This window comes from Megascapheus bottae, chromosome 12, assembly GCF_031878675.1.
Source record: "Megascapheus bottae isolate mThoBot1 chromosome 12, mThoBot2.hap1, whole genome shotgun sequence".
Taxonomy (NCBI): Eukaryota; Metazoa; Chordata; class Mammalia; order Rodentia; family Geomyidae; genus Megascapheus; species Megascapheus bottae.
The window spans coordinates 8,117,512-8,133,058 of record NC_143520.1 but is presented as its reverse complement, the minus strand read 5'-3'; the positions used below and the strand labels follow the sequence as shown (position 1 = coordinate 8,133,058).

The following is a 15,547-nucleotide window of genomic DNA, read 5'->3' as shown; positions in this document are numbered from 1 at the left end:
GTAGGAGTGTCCAGTCCTAAAAGGGAAAGAGGCAGAGCATACGGCATTGAGGGTAATCCTCAGCACTCAGGAGTAAATGCGGTACCGTGTAGGTTAGAAAAGATAGTGGAACCTCGCATGTGTTCAGGTTGCTGTGCTATTTGGGGACAAAGAAATATGTCAACTTTGTACTTCAGTAAAGCTGGATGTAAAAACTTTTTAAACAGTATTTGATTACCAAAGATGCAATAAAACAAGGCTGCTGAGATGAAAAAGAGATGGTTATATTTTTAAATTGGTGAAAGACACAAATCCACAATTTCAGAAAGCTCAATGAATCTCAGGTCATCAAGGTAAACCCTCCCTTAACTCAAAGGCTAAGAGGAAAAGGACAGGAATTGCTATGCAATACACAGCAGGGATTTTGAAAAGCTGGTAACATCAGACCAAAAAGGCATTCAGGAGTAGTATCAACAGCTCTGAACTTAAACATACTTCTGATATAGCCTCACAATATATTAGGCAAAAATTATCAGAAGCACAAAATGTAATCCAATCATAATAAATGAAGAGATAAATCAAGTTCACTAAAAATGTGAAATGTACCCATGGAGCTTGTGATGTATGACAGAATATGAAGACCTGAGTCTTCCTCTGCTCCAGCATCGAGAATCTCCTGTAATGCCCTTCAGGTGAGGTAGGAAAGACCAAAGAATCTTGGGACAAGAAGAGGTACAATGCTGATACCAGACTATATAAGGAAAACCTAATTTCCTATTCCTCTAACATGTAATGAAAGTGTTGAAATAGGAACAAAAGCAAAATGGTAGAGTTGTTTCTAGGCATAACTTGGGTGCTTTAATTCCCAACTCCTGTTCTTTGGTTAAATACAAGTGATAGAAAATACACACACACATCACAACCTGCTCAGAATCTGTAACACTGATTTTCATAGAAAATGACAACTGAAGTCCAAATTGTCTGGGGGCAAAAAAAGCTGATTTCTAATACAAAATCGTATCTGAAAATAAGTTATACCTCTCTTCTTGACCACCCCTCAGTATTTTTATAGATTATCAAACTTTGACAGATCTGTAAACTATAATCACCATCACAGTAAAACTGGGAAATGTTTGCCTGGAATATCAGACTTTTGCTTCTCTTCTATCCAGAGATATCATGGATAAATTAATACTTAAGAGAAAAATGTTCCACCATGGTGGCCATTCTTCTATTTTAAGAGATTTCATCTTCTAGTAAATATACTGTGAGCCACACCTGGCAAAGAAAATGCTTACCAGAGGATGAACCCTATAGCCAGAGTTCCCATGAGGACAAACAGCTGAGGCCCTGGAAACGTGCTTCCCAGGAGATCCAGTTGGGGAAACAGGCAGTGTGCCTGAGACCACAGATTGGCCTCAGCCCTGCATGGAACAGGCCACCAGAAGCCCAGTCTTATTTAAAAGGCAAGGGCTCAGGGATTACCACTAACCCGTGAATATTCTTAACTGGTTTGGTTGCTGATTTCACTGGGAAATGAGCCAATAACATTCTTTCATTCTTCATTAAAAAAAAAATTACCAGCTGGGCTCCAGTGGCTCACACTTGTAAGCCTAGCAACTCAGGAAAGCTGAGATCTAAGGATCTCAGTTCAAAGCCAGCCAGCATGGGTAGGAAAGTCCATGAAACTCCTATTTTTAATTAAACACTCAAAAGCTGAAAGCGAAGCTGTAGTTCAAATGGTAGAGTGCTAGCCTTGAGCATAAAAGCTCAAACAGCACCCAGGCCTTGAGTTCAAGCCCCAAGACTGGAACATATTGGGGCTGCCATGTTGGGGCTGGTGTCCACTCAGTTTTCCCATCAGGCTGTCCTGCCACAGATCAAGCACAATTCTAAGCACTCTGCTAGTTCTACTTCAACAGATTTATTTAGAGCAAAGTGAATGGTTTCCTTGTCCTTGGCACAGTTGCAAACATATAGCTGTGGTATGCTATGGGGAAGTGAACTCATCTGTGCGAGATGGCCTTCATTTAATCTTTTATACAATCTTTTGGGCATGTAGTATTAACAGCAAAGTACTTCCAAGAGCTTAGATAACTTAGAAAGCGCCAACAGTGTAAAATGCACTGCGATATTGGCTTCTTGTTAACTTCAACTTTTGTCCTCATAAATCCTTAGTTATGAAACATGAGAGAACTTTTCCCTTAGCAAGAACTGGGTGTCTAGAGCCAATTCTCTCACACACACACACACACACACACACACACACACACACACACACACATCCCCTTCTCTGAAAGGACAAATGTAAATCCTTGGCTTCAAAGCTAGACAGACCAGCCTATGACGCCCAGACCCACACCCACACATAGTAAGGACATGCAACTTCTACTTTCTGTTCATTCATCTACACAGGACAAGGTGGTTCTGACTGCCTGGTACAAGTTGTGCCTGAAGTGCATACACAGATGGTGCCGAGCCAATGGTGGGCACCCGACTGCTCACAACTGTACGTGAGCCGGTGCTGGCTCAGCAGCAGCATCCGGCTCCTAGTGAGAATCAAGAGGAAGGGCATGGGACCCAAGGAAACATGAAATGCTGGGGCGGAGGGGGTGCCAGCAAGGCGGAAAGCTTACCAAGGACAGCACTGCTCCGTTACAGACTTCTGGATTCCTCACACTTTCAGTTTCAACCACTACCCATGTTTGGATCAATAAAATGTGGTGGGGGAGGGGACAATAAGTGAGGAACAATGAAAATCACATGACAGGCAGAGCACCAAGTAACTTAAAACAAGAATGCAGACTGGAATTTCTTTCATCCATTTTGAGGTTTGCTTTTGCCCGTGTGATATGAATTTTTAGATGGGTTTAACATTTGTTACAAAACATCAAAAATGCATTAGGAACATTGAGATCAGTTTGAAAATCATTTTCTATCAAAGCCTTATAAAACTGTCTAAACACAATTCTAAAAAGGAGAAAATTAAGCCAGGCACAGTGGCTCATGACTGTAATCCTAGCTACTCAGGAGGCTGAGATCTGAGGATTGAGGTTCAAAGCCAACCCCTGCACAAAAGGACCTGACTCTTATCCCCAATTAACCTCTAGAAAATGCAAAGTGGGGCTTAGCTCAAGGGTAGGGCAGTAGCCTTGAGCTGAAGAGCTTAAGGACAGTGCTCAGGCCGAGTTCAAAACCCATGACCCACAAAAAAAAGAGAAAGAGAGAGAGAGAGAGAGAGAGAGAGAGAGAGAGAGAGAGAGAGAGAGAGAGAGAGAGAGAAACACTTCTACCCACTGCAACAGCTAACCCTCATATCCAGCCACAAAGAACAGACAGACTGCATGGCATTTCCAAGGGGTCTTTATATCCCACCTAACAAGATCCTAACATCCTTTCTATGCCAAACTCCACAGCAGAGGTGAGTGGGACCCAAAATGCTGTCTGTTGCTGTGGCCAGTGCGGGCAAAACGGCTGGCTCAGCTAGCACAACCTGCAGAAGACAGCATTGATTCAGCCACAAAACAAGGTTCCCAACTTGACCTCAGTGACCAAAAAGGTGAAGAGACACAGCCTTAGGTCACTTTCAACTTCAAATTCAAAGCAAATAGCAGAAAGAAAAATCAAACTGACACAGGCCAGTTTGCAAGAAACAGGCTTTCCTAGGAAGCCACTTCAAGACTTACCTAGCTCAGAATCCATACTTGTTCATTTTGTCAAGGTGATGTTAGGAGGGTTGTCACATGAGTATATTCGTTACCCATGTCTTGAACATTGTCACTCCTTCCTTTTCTCCCACTTCCTCCCCCCAAGTTGTAAAGTTCATTTCCAACAGTGTCTTGTTGAGTATTGCTGTTGTGTTGGTTCACCCTTTTTCTCACTATTGTGTTGTTTCTCTTCCCTTCCCCAAATCAGATAAACACATACATAAGACCTAGGGCACCCAAATCAAAAACAGTAACAGGGGACAAACCAAACGGAAAAAACTTCATACAGTACATTAAGAACAACCACTCAGCAAGATCTCTTGTTTTCATATCTTGGATCATCATCATATGGTCATACGTACATAGCTATTGAGCCATTGGGACCTTCTGCTAGGACTATCCTGGACATATTCTAATAATTATAAATCAGAGAAACCACTGAGCCGATGTTTCTTTGGGTCTGGCTTAATGTGGTTTTTTCCTAAGTCTTTCCATTTTCTTAAAAATGGGGTGGTGTCATTTTTTGATGGCAACATAGAATTTCATTGTGTATTTGAACCACATTTTCTTGATACATGCATCTAGTGAGAGGCATCTGGGTTGGTTTTCATCTTAGCGATGGTAAATAATGCTGCAATGAACATGGCTGTGCATGATTAGCTGCAGTGTGGCCTTATTTGTGGTTATTTGGATAATGCCCAGAAGTATGATTGTTGGGTCATAGAGGAGCTCTTATGTTTAGTCTTTTGAGAAACCTCCATACTGCTTTCTAGAGTGGTTAAACAAGATTACATTCCCACTGACAGTGTAGTGGTCCCTTTTGGCCACATCCCTGCCAGCTTAAGGCATAATTTCAAGTAACTTCATGTCCTAATTTCTATCCTTCTTTACTAAAAACTGTCAAATGGTAGCCATTGGGCTTTTACAAGTATAACTCAAGACCAAGATTCATGTATAAGGAAAATCATTTTAGAGTTGAGTTGTTCTTCTGCACAAAGTATGTTCAAATAATTTCAGATTGGTACCCTTCTCCCCCAAAATACTTTTTGCGTTGCATTGTAAGAAATAGAATGTCTCCCAACCACAATGTCTACATTCTACTTTGCAAAACTTAGTATACTCTTTACATGGCAAAAGAGCCTTTGCAGGTACAGTGAAAATGTTAAGGCAAGGAAATTGAGGGGTAGGGAGTTGGTTTCATCAGAAAATTCTGGAAGTAAAAGGAGATAGAAACTTGAAAATATGAAGAAATTTGGTTAGTTTTATATTGTTACAATATCTGACTTTGTTACCTGATATATTGTATATACATTTTTTTATTTGAAATAGGAAAGAGAAGGGGGGAAACAAGATGACTGGGAGGGGGCGAGGGGAGGGAAATGGGGACAAAAACATGAAAAGGGGTATCAATGTATGCGGTCATGTACCTACTATATGGCAAATGTAACTGTAACCCCTCTATACATTGCCCCAAAGAGAGAGGGGGGTGAGGGAGAGAAAGAGAGAGAGAGAGAGAGAGAGAGAGAGAGAGAGAGAGAGAGAGAGAGAGAGAGAGAGAGAGAGAAAGAGAGACAGAGAAAGAGAGACAGAGAGAGAGAGAGAGAGAGAGAGAGAGAGAGAGAGAGAGAGAGAGAGAGAGAGAGAGAATAAGGAAGCAGAGATCTCAGTAATTTCTAGCACTGAAAATGGGGAAAGGAACCACAAGTGAAGGGATGCAATTTTCTCTAGGAAAAAAAAAAAGATTCTCTCCCCTCCAGCTTCCACAAGAAGTGCAGCCCTACCAACACCTTGATTTAGTCCTCGAGAGTCATTCCTGAGATCTGACCTGTGTAACTGAAACATATCTCAGCTACTAATATCTGGCAGTGGATTGAGAAGTAATAGGAAATTCATCCATGTATGTTCCCTCCTTCCATTGCACAGAAGTCCTACCTGCATATGCCTGTTCTAGTTAAGGCAGGAAGTCTTCCAGTTCTGACGAGACAAACAGAACAGGAGGGATTCCCCTCTCCATTCCAACTGTTCCTGAGGCTTTGACCACACTAACAGAGCTACTTGCATCTCAGAATTTTGTTTCATTGTTCTCAGAAGATTGCCTACCATAATAGGGATTTTCAAAACTACTTAGATGAGGCTGGGTACTGTTGGCTCATGCCTGATATCCTAGTTATTTTGAAAGGCAGTGATCATGAGGATCATGACTCAAGGCTAGACCCTATCTGAAGCAGTTGATCAGATGGTGCACCGCCATTTGAGCTACAGTAGGAAGCACTAATAGGAGAATCACAGTCCAGCCCAGCCCTGCTACACACATGAAATCTGATCTCAACAATAACCAGAGCAAAAAGGCTAGAGGTACCTAGAGGTATAGCTCAAGCAATAGAGTGCCTAATAAATACAAAACCCTCGAGTTCAAACCATGGTACTACAAAAAAAAACACGTTGTGATTTCTATTTTGAATTTTTAAGCATTTTACCTATGAAATTATACACACTTTGCCTGAGATTGTAAATATGTACCAAATGAACAAATTAAAGACTGCTACTGGGGTCCGGGAGTTTGGCCCAGTGGTTAAAGTGCTTGCCTAGCATGCATGAAGACCCAGGTTCGATTCCTTGGTACCACATACATAGAAAAAAGCCAGAAGTGGTGCTGAGGCTCAAGTGGTAGAGCTCTAGCCTTGAGAAAGTCCAAGGACAGTGCTCAGGCCCTGAGCTCAAGCCCAGGACTGGCAAAAAAAAAAAGACTGCTACTGATACAAAGTCCATTTATCCATCATTTTAGAGAGTGGCAATACCATATTGTGCCAGCCACTCCCACCTGTCCATCCCAACCATCCTGTTTCCTCACTTAGCCTCTCTCAGTGTTTCCCAGGCTGATAAAGATTAAGCGAATGTCCACTATGCTTAGACAACAGTCTTAGGCTACTTCACACACACAAGTGGCACCAGAAAAGGTAACTTGCTATTATGAAACATGAAAAATTTTATCTACATTAGGAAAAAAGTTACCAAAGCAATGTGGCCATTTTTTCTGAATGAAGTGGGGGGAAATGCCTCATTGAGGTATATAAAATTCTGAAGGGAACAGAAGCAAGATTTTACAAGACTGTTTGAGACAATGTCAAGTGCAAGAACAAAGGAACATAAACTAAGGCTCAGAAAGGGTCAGACCCTCAAGGAATTTAGGCAGAATTCCTTGAGACATGGAGAAACAAGTTTATACAGAAAAAAAATCAGAGGGTTAGAATGAGAAAATACTGTTGTAAATCTATTTGAAGCTATTAGGCCAGAATCATTCCCTCAGTTATCATAGATGTCATAGATCACAGCTTCTAATTCTTACAACAAAGCAACTTGAATTGAGTAGTAGTCTTTCACTGAGTGGTGTCATTTTCTTTAACTTTCTTCAAATTTGTGTCAGGACCTTAAGAATACAGAAAGCAGGCAATTCTCTTTCCAAGTTTACCAGTGTTGCTCTCAGATAAGAGAGCAGAACAGTCCGGATTAACCTGTGTGTCACAGAATGGGTGATAAACATTCTAGAAAGAAAGAATTCAGGGCCGCTGCACCACAAAGGTTCTGCTCATTAAATTCCTTCTTTCCCATTTCTGAAGGAAAATCCCAGTGACTCCACTGTTATTTCTCTCTTATTGCATATTCTTACTACAAAATCCTCTGTGCCCTTTGATAATTGTGTTAAACGAGTAAATTGGCTAGTGTGAAGTATATTAAATGGGGAAAGAATTCATCACTGAAGGAAGCAGCATGTCAGCTGGTGGCTGTAGGATAGAAGTTGTCTATGTGACAAGAGGGCAGAAGACAATAGGTGAGGACACACATGCACAGATCACATATTCTCAGCCAATGGCTTTTGCAAGCCAGAGGGGAGCACGTCCCCTTCATGCCTGAATTGGAACAAGGCTCAAGGAAGACTCCATGTTAGGCCTGAACAGGTCAAAATGACAAGCCTTTGAAGGAGCAGGCATCATCACATAAGCCATCTTAGTGGAATGGCTAAAAATAAGTAAAATTGTGAGAATTGCATGGGTTGAGGTGGTTGGAGTCAAAACAAGAAATCCACCACAGAGAGCTCCAGGAACTGGCAGATGCAGCAAAGAAGTCTAATCTTCGTATAATAAGGATTGAGGAGGGCACAGAATTTCAGGACAAAGGAATGCAACCTTTATTCACCAAAATCATAGCAACCTCAAAAGGGAAAATACTCACATTATTGAAGATTTCAGGACTCCAAACAGGCAAGATCCTAGAAGGAACTCATCTAGATATATCATAGTAAAGACACTAGACCCGAATACCAAGGAATTGATCTTAAATGCTGCAAAAACGAAGAAAGAGCTATACTACAATGGGAAAAAAATTGAATTACAGCAGATCTCTCCACACAAACCCTAAATGCAAGAAAAGCTTGGAAAAACATCATTGATGTCCTGAAGACCAACAACTGCCAACCCAGACTGATATATCCAGCAAAACTAGCATTTACATTTGAGGGAGAAACAAGAATATTTCACCCCAAAGAGAAGCTTTATGAATACGTGTACACTAAACCAGCGTTACAAAGAATACTAATTAATCGAGAACAAATAGTAGAACATCAAGAACCCCCATCAAGAAGCAAATATCTATAATTCACTAAACACAAAAGGAGGGGAAAAGAAAGAAAAAGAAACCTAGAAGTAAAAATAAATAACAACAATGGACACTGACCACTTCTCCATAATCTCCCTAAATGTGAACGGGCTGAACAATCCAATCAAAAGACACAGAGCAGCAGACTGGATTAAGAAATACCACCCATCCATGTGTTGCCTCCAGGAGACCCACCTCACCACCAAAGACAGAAACAAATTTCACGTGAAAGGATGGAAACAAATTTTCCACTCCGATGCACCATGCAAAAAAGCAGGAGTAGCAATCTTAATCTCCGACAAAATTTACTTCTCAGTAAAATCAGTACATAAAGATAGAGACAGCCATTATATATTAGTAAAGGGTACAATCCATGCCCATAATATTACAGTTATAAACATTTACTCCCCCAAAACAAGAAATAACCCAGTAAACTAGTTTTCCCTGACCTGCTACCCAAATGAAGATTAGCACTTGGGTTTGTAATGCTCATTAAAATAATGTAGTATTCTATCAGATTGGCACTAAAATATGTGAAGTATTATTTAGTGCTGCTAAGTGTCTGTTCTGCATAGTATATACACAATGTTAACCGAGTGTGGTGGTCATACATATAATCCCAGCCACTTCAAAGGCTGAAGACCCGTGGATCTCAGGAGTTGAGACCATCAGAACCAGCATAGGAAAAGCCATCTCAAAGAGAGGGGAGGGGAAAGGGAGGATGGAAAGGAGTTATTTCTCGGTTCTGAGGCATGAAAGTCGATTGCACTAATAGATTCAGTGCCTAGCAAGGGCCTATTTCTTTGCTCATAGTCTTTCCTCATCATTCTTCCCCAGTGGCTGCTGTGGAGCCACTTGTAGAAGAGCACTGATGCCCAAGCAGAAGCATTGGGCCTTCATGACTTGATCTCTTTCCAATGCTCTTTATTTTGCCAATCCTGGGGCTTGAATTCAGGGCCAGGGCACTGTCCTTGGACATTTTTTGCTCAAGGCTGTTGCCCTACCACTTGAGCCACAGCACTACTTCCAGCTTGTTCCATGTCTGAGGTACCAAGGAATCAAACCCAGGGCTTCCTGCATGCTAGGAGAGCACTCCACTTAAACTCTGGGCCTGGGTGCTCTCCCTGAGCTCTTCAGCTTAAGTCTATCGCCCTACCCTTGTGCCACAGCGCCACTTCTATTTTTCTATTGGTTAAATGGAGATAAGGCTCCCATGGTCTATAGTGCCCAGGCTGGCCTTGATCCTCAGATCTCAGCCTCCTGAGTAGCTAGGATTACAGGTGTGAGCCACCGCATCAGACTGCTCCTACTTCTGAATACCACCAACTTGATTCTAATTATCAACCTGAGGAAGGACACAGATATCAAGACCATGGCTGGTAGTTAATTCAGAAAAGCAAACATTCTTATATGTGGCTGGGGTGGGGATGTAAGTTTGAACAAATGTTCTGCAAATAAAGAAATTTATAGTTATCTACTAGGTGGATGCCTTTAGAAACATCTTTTACTTTTTTCTTGTTACTCTGTCTTCCCCGAAATTCAGTTTTGAAATCCTAATCTACAGGTGTTACCCTCTGGAAACTAATCAAACAATGAAGACAGAGCCTTTGGGAACTCGACTGATGTTCTTAAAAAGAGACTGCACAGAGTAAGCTGGATCCCTCACCCTGTGAGGACACAGCCAGCCTTCATCTTGGGACGCTCAGCCTCCAGCACAATAATCAGTGCCTATAAACAATCCTGTCTATGGCATTTTAGTAAGGGCTGACTCTTCCCAATGCCACCCTCTCTAGACAATGGAACACAGCTTTTTCCTTGACCTTGTTTCCCTTTCCATTCATTCTCTCATTCCACTGGGGCCCTGTACTGATAGAAGCTCAGAGCAGAACAGTGATCAACAAACACAAGGTTAGGTAAATTCTACTCTATACCTTCAAGAAAATAAAAATTTTTGTATCTTACCTGAAGCCTAAGAACAAGTCAAATACTTAACAATATTTAACCTAGTACTCACCCCTAAACAGTGATATGTTCCAACATAGAGACAAAACTAACTCATTACACACAAATCATGTTGAATTTATTGACTACACTGAATAGCTTTCTTGTGGTTAACTCATCCTATCCTTACAATATTCCTTTAATGAATTCAAACCAAATAATTTCAAACAGCTGATGGCCAATATCAGTGTATTTCTTACTCAGAGATACTTGTACAGTTAATGATATTTGAAGAACAATTCTTTGTCCAGGAGTAACACAGCTATAAGTACATTTATCGGGGTGGGCAGGAGAATGGCTTCCAGACAGCTTAAATACTAAAGGCCTCTGAAGTCTGTACTTACTAAGCATGTAGCAAGACCTAACTAAGCATTCTCATTTATTCTCTCCCTCTTAGCACTGTGACTGATAAGTAGCTATGGTGATTTTTTTGTAGATAGGAAATAGCATGATAAAGCAAAAGACTTAACATACCTTCGACAGTCCACCAAAGCCCAGTGTGGTATGACAGTACTAATGCCCAGCCAGAACATTAGATGACACTTTACACCTTTCTATTTAGACTAGCACAGTTTTTTGTGGGTCATGGGGCTTGAACTTGACCTAGGTGCTGTCCCTGAGCTCTTCAGTTCAAGGCTAACACCCTACCCGTGTGCTAAGCCCAACTTCCCATTTTCTAGAGGTTTATTGAAGAGTCTCTGGTCCTTTTGTGCCCAGGCTGGCTTGGAACCTTGATCCTCAGATCTCAGCCTCCTGAGTAGCTGTAAATAGACTTAAGTCACTGCGCCTGACTTAGACTAGAACATTTCTAAGTTTCTTGTTGAGATGTCACTGGGACTATGGGGATGACATCTCTCCATCATTGAGAAATTGAGTACTTTTAGATATTAATGGCTAAAACTTCCTGAGGCACCAAGGCAAATATCACCCTTTCACAAAAAAAGAAAAACAAAACACTGAAGTTAGAACTAAATTCATGTGGTTGTGAAAGATGGGTAATTTGTAGCTGGGTCACAAAAGGACACAGATACTGCCACATTCTGGGTTCATCCAGCTTTGAGGAGCCTATGTCTACCTCCTTAGCAAAGCTGTTTTGAGCTCATGCTGAACAGATTAGAACATTCCAAACTCCTACCACAACTTCAAGTCAGCAACCAGAATATATAAGCTCTGTAATGCTTTTCTTTTCTAAAATGGTATTTAATTTTAGTCCTGCCTGTTCCTATTCCTTTCTCATTTACCTTCTAAAGTACAAAACTTCCATCAGGCAAAAATTTATGTACTTGTTCTCCAAAACAGCATACTTGCACATCCCATCCCAAGTTTAGATTCCTCTAGCATGTCTGTTTGCTAAAGCTTTATTTGTGGTTAAGGAGAAATTAGATGGCATTTGGCTAGTGATCAAGAAATATACAAATTCCAGATTTTCCACTGGGGTCCCAAAGCAGAAAACGCACAAGGAGAAATGGTAAGAGTGAAACAAAATAACCACTTTATTACCCAGATGTGAATGTCTTAAATGAATCCTATTTCCCATACACAATTGTGGACCAAAGGGAAATCCAATAGGCCATTATCCTATTACCTACTTAGGTTCCAGAAGTAGTGAAACCTTGGATTCCATCCCTGGAAACTTTAACTTGCCAGAATATCCCAAATCATGGCTGACTACAAAAACATTCTACATATGAGTGAGCTGAGATAACCACAGAACAGGCTTCTAGACCACTGCACCCTATGGGTAGCTATAAAGTTATCAAGTTAGCAGATGAAAACTGACCAAGATAGGAAGGGGATGCACATTCCTTCAAATAAAATGCAAAGCCAGGAGTTTGAGACCCCAAACCCTCCAGTTCCTCAGTGCTGGATATACCAGTCCATAATTTACATGGAATGTCTCTTCTTCCCTTGGGAGGACAGAGAAATATAATAAAAAGTGAGATACCTGTTTAAATTTGTTTTCAATCATTCCCTAAATGTTTTAAGAACTTAATGCTATAATTCAATATGCAGAAAGATGTAGTCCTGCCTGAATTACCCAAGTCAAGTAATTAAAGCAAATACCAATGAGATTTTTAGTTACACTTTTAAATATTCTTTGGTGGCCACTCTTCACAGGAATTTGACATTTTTCCAACCCCACCGTGCTAATACCATGCATTAGAAACAGAAATGCATCCAAAATTTCATTTCCAAAGATACTCACTATGGCATTAAAATTTGGATGCAAATAATCTTGAGCCTGTGACATTTAAATTACATTTTTAAAAAACTATACAGCAATATGCCAGATTCTGTTGGCTCATGCTTGTAATCCTAGCTATTCAGCAATCTAAGATCTGAAGATCATGCTATGAAGCCAGCCCGGTAAAGCCCCAAGTCACCTTGGCACTACTCAACCGCCTGGCCAGAGCATTAAAAAAAGCTTTTGAGTCAGATTTTACCCTTAATGTGTTAGCTACCCTTTGTTATTGGTCAAAACTTTAAATTCACAGTCTTGTGCGATTCACTAGTTTAAGAATGTGTCCATGAACAATCACATCGCAACACCTTTCGAAAGCAGGAACTCAGAGAAACTGTTCTAACTCAGCTGATGCTCTATCGCTGCCTCACATTGTCCCGTGGCTTTGTTTCATAGACATGGGAGTTGTGTTTAAGGGAGGACTTACCAGTGTGGAAGCATTTATAACTTCACATTGCGCCGACCCTGAATTTTGGTGGAACAACCTTGATTGTGATGAGACGGATGTTGTTTTGCTGTTCTAGTTTTCTCTCCGTTGTGAGGACTGATTCTCACAAGTGGGATTAAGTTTGTCTTCCTTCCAGGCTTTACAGGACTCCAGTTAGGGGAGGGGGAACTGGAAACTCCAAGGATTTGCAACCTGAGAAAGTAGAGGAAGAGATCCAGCACATATAGTCAACTTTCCAGGGCTTAAATGATCAGCTTTTTCTGAACAATTTTATCTTTTCCTTTGCTATTGATCAAACCTCACTTCAGTAGTTGGCAGATATGAGCTGGGGAACTAAGAAATCACAAATGCAGTCTGCTGGGGGATGATCAGTCACTTTTCAGTTGGCCTAACCCAGGCACAGTCAGGTAGCTCCCCACCTGTTGCCAAATATCCAATGTGTTTTCCCTCAGCCACCCAGAAGAACCCTCGACAGAAGTTTCATCTGAGAGAGGGTTTCTCCTTGGCCTGATGTTCTGTCAGGTTCAAGCAGTCATTGGTGACTACCCTCCTGTTCAAAGTGTGGCTGGATTTAGATAGGCATCCTAGGTATTAAGTTATTCCTCCTATTTTTCTATTTTCTCCCCTTACCCTACACCAATGGAACTGATTTTTAACAATCTTATTACTTAATGACAAAAACATGTCCTAGCTTCCCATCTTTCTTGTCAGGTTTTCCTCCTAACATTTATGAAAACTTCAATGCAGTAACCATTAGACCTACTTCTTAAGACCCATGCTTGGTAAATAAATTAAGAGTGAAAGGGTATCAATGTATGTGAATTAATGCACCTTCTATCTGGCAAATATCATGTAACTCTTTTATTAATTACAATAAAAAATATTTAAAAAATTAAGACCTTGGTTGCCACCTGAGTTTAAAAACACCTTTTTTTTCTCCTACTTGAGACAATTTCTGAATTATATATGGTTAGACCTGATAGCTTATGTGTTAAAAACAGGCCATTCTGAAGATGTTTACACACACTGTGCACAGTAAAGTTTACTTTGAACACATAGAACATGCATAGAAATTGAGCTCAAAAATGAAAATGAGAGGGGCGGGGCAGGAGTTGGCCTAGTGGAAGAGTGCTTGCCTAGCATGCATGAAAACCCAGGTTCGATATCTACATGCAACATACATAGAAAAAACCAGCATTGTTGTGGCTCAAGTGGTAGAGCACTTGCCTTGAGAAAGCCCAAGGAGAGTGCTCAGGCCCTGAGTGGAAGAGGGTTGGGGGCGGGAAAGTAGGAGAAAAACATGGGAAGGGGTATCAATGTTCAAAAAATAATATATCTACTACCCACTTTTTCCTGCCTTATCTGGTACATGAGTTCACCCCGTTATCAGGATGGCCGCCTTGCAATTAGCAACTTGAGACCCGTTGTCAGCCATGAAGGAGTTATGGAAAGGGAGCAGGATGGGTCCTCGAAGGGCCAAGGACCCCCTCGGATGAGATGAAAGATCCCAGCCAGGTCTTCAAGTTATTAGAAATATTTCTGGATTTTAGGTGTCACACAGGAAGGCACTCAAGTAGAAAGGAACTGGCAGGGCAAAGCTCATCTCCGCCAAACGACAAGAAGTTAAGCAAGCAGTGCACGGGGAAGGCAGGTCATCTGCGTTTTATGCCGACTATGGTCCTGCCCTTTATCCTGATTGGTCAGGACTAGGTCCACACTCTTGTGTGATTGGCTAGTTTGATCATGTAAACGTTAACCTCTTACAATCAACCAAAACCAGGACACCTGGCTAAAGCAGGCACTTAGGAAAACAACTCTGATATTCTACACCTCCCATCGCTAGAAAAAAACTTCTTACAACAGGATGGAATAGTTGGTTTTTTATTATTTCTTCACAGATTTGTTGATATATATGCACATGTAATACAATTCATCCACATAAGTGTACAGTTCTGTGGTTTATAGTATCTACACAGAGATGTGTATTTGTCACCCACCCCAATCCATTTTAGTGCACTTTCTGTAACTTCAGGGCATCTTCATTTTCACTAGCATTTCTTGACCCTCTTCCAGGCCCTGACAGCCACTAACCCACTTTCAGTGTCTGTGACCTGAACTCTGTTCTGAAATCCTAAGCTATGGATATTTTGTTAATCCATGCTGTAGCATGAGTTAGTGCTTCATTTTAATTTCTGAATATTTTCTTGGGTTTTTTTTTTACCACATTTTGTTTAAACAGTTATTGCTTGATGATCATTCTGGTTGTTCCTACTTTTTGAATGTTATGAATAATTCTGTGAAATTTTATGTGCAAGTTTTGTGATAACCTGGCCGACTTACCTGCCAGATGGTTTGTGTTTTCGTAAAAATGCTTAACCTGCACGACCATCTGCAAGTGGTTACAAGTACCAGCATGCAGTGTTTACCCTTAAGAGCTCAGCCCCACTGAAATTTGGGGCTTCTCTCTATCAGCGTGAAAGTGGAGAATAGCCACTATACTGCTAAATACGGGTGACT

At 41.0% G+C, this 15,547-nt stretch overlaps 1 long non-coding RNA gene across 1 annotated transcript in view; it reads right to left on the bottom strand.

Annotated features, from left to right (window-relative positions):
- The window catches only part of LOC150056169 (uncharacterized), a 75,932-nt gene extending 61,256 nt beyond the window's left edge, over nucleotides 1-14,676 (bottom strand). The window contains exons 1-2 of the long non-coding RNA XR_016537301.1: nucleotides 14,374-14,676; nucleotides 13,010-13,222 (exon numbers count right to left, since the gene is read on the bottom strand). This is a non-coding gene — a long non-coding RNA (uncharacterized LOC150056169). The remainder of the gene's footprint in view (nucleotides 1-13,009; nucleotides 13,223-14,373) is intronic.
- Nucleotides 14,677-15,547: the final 871 nt, after the last annotated feature.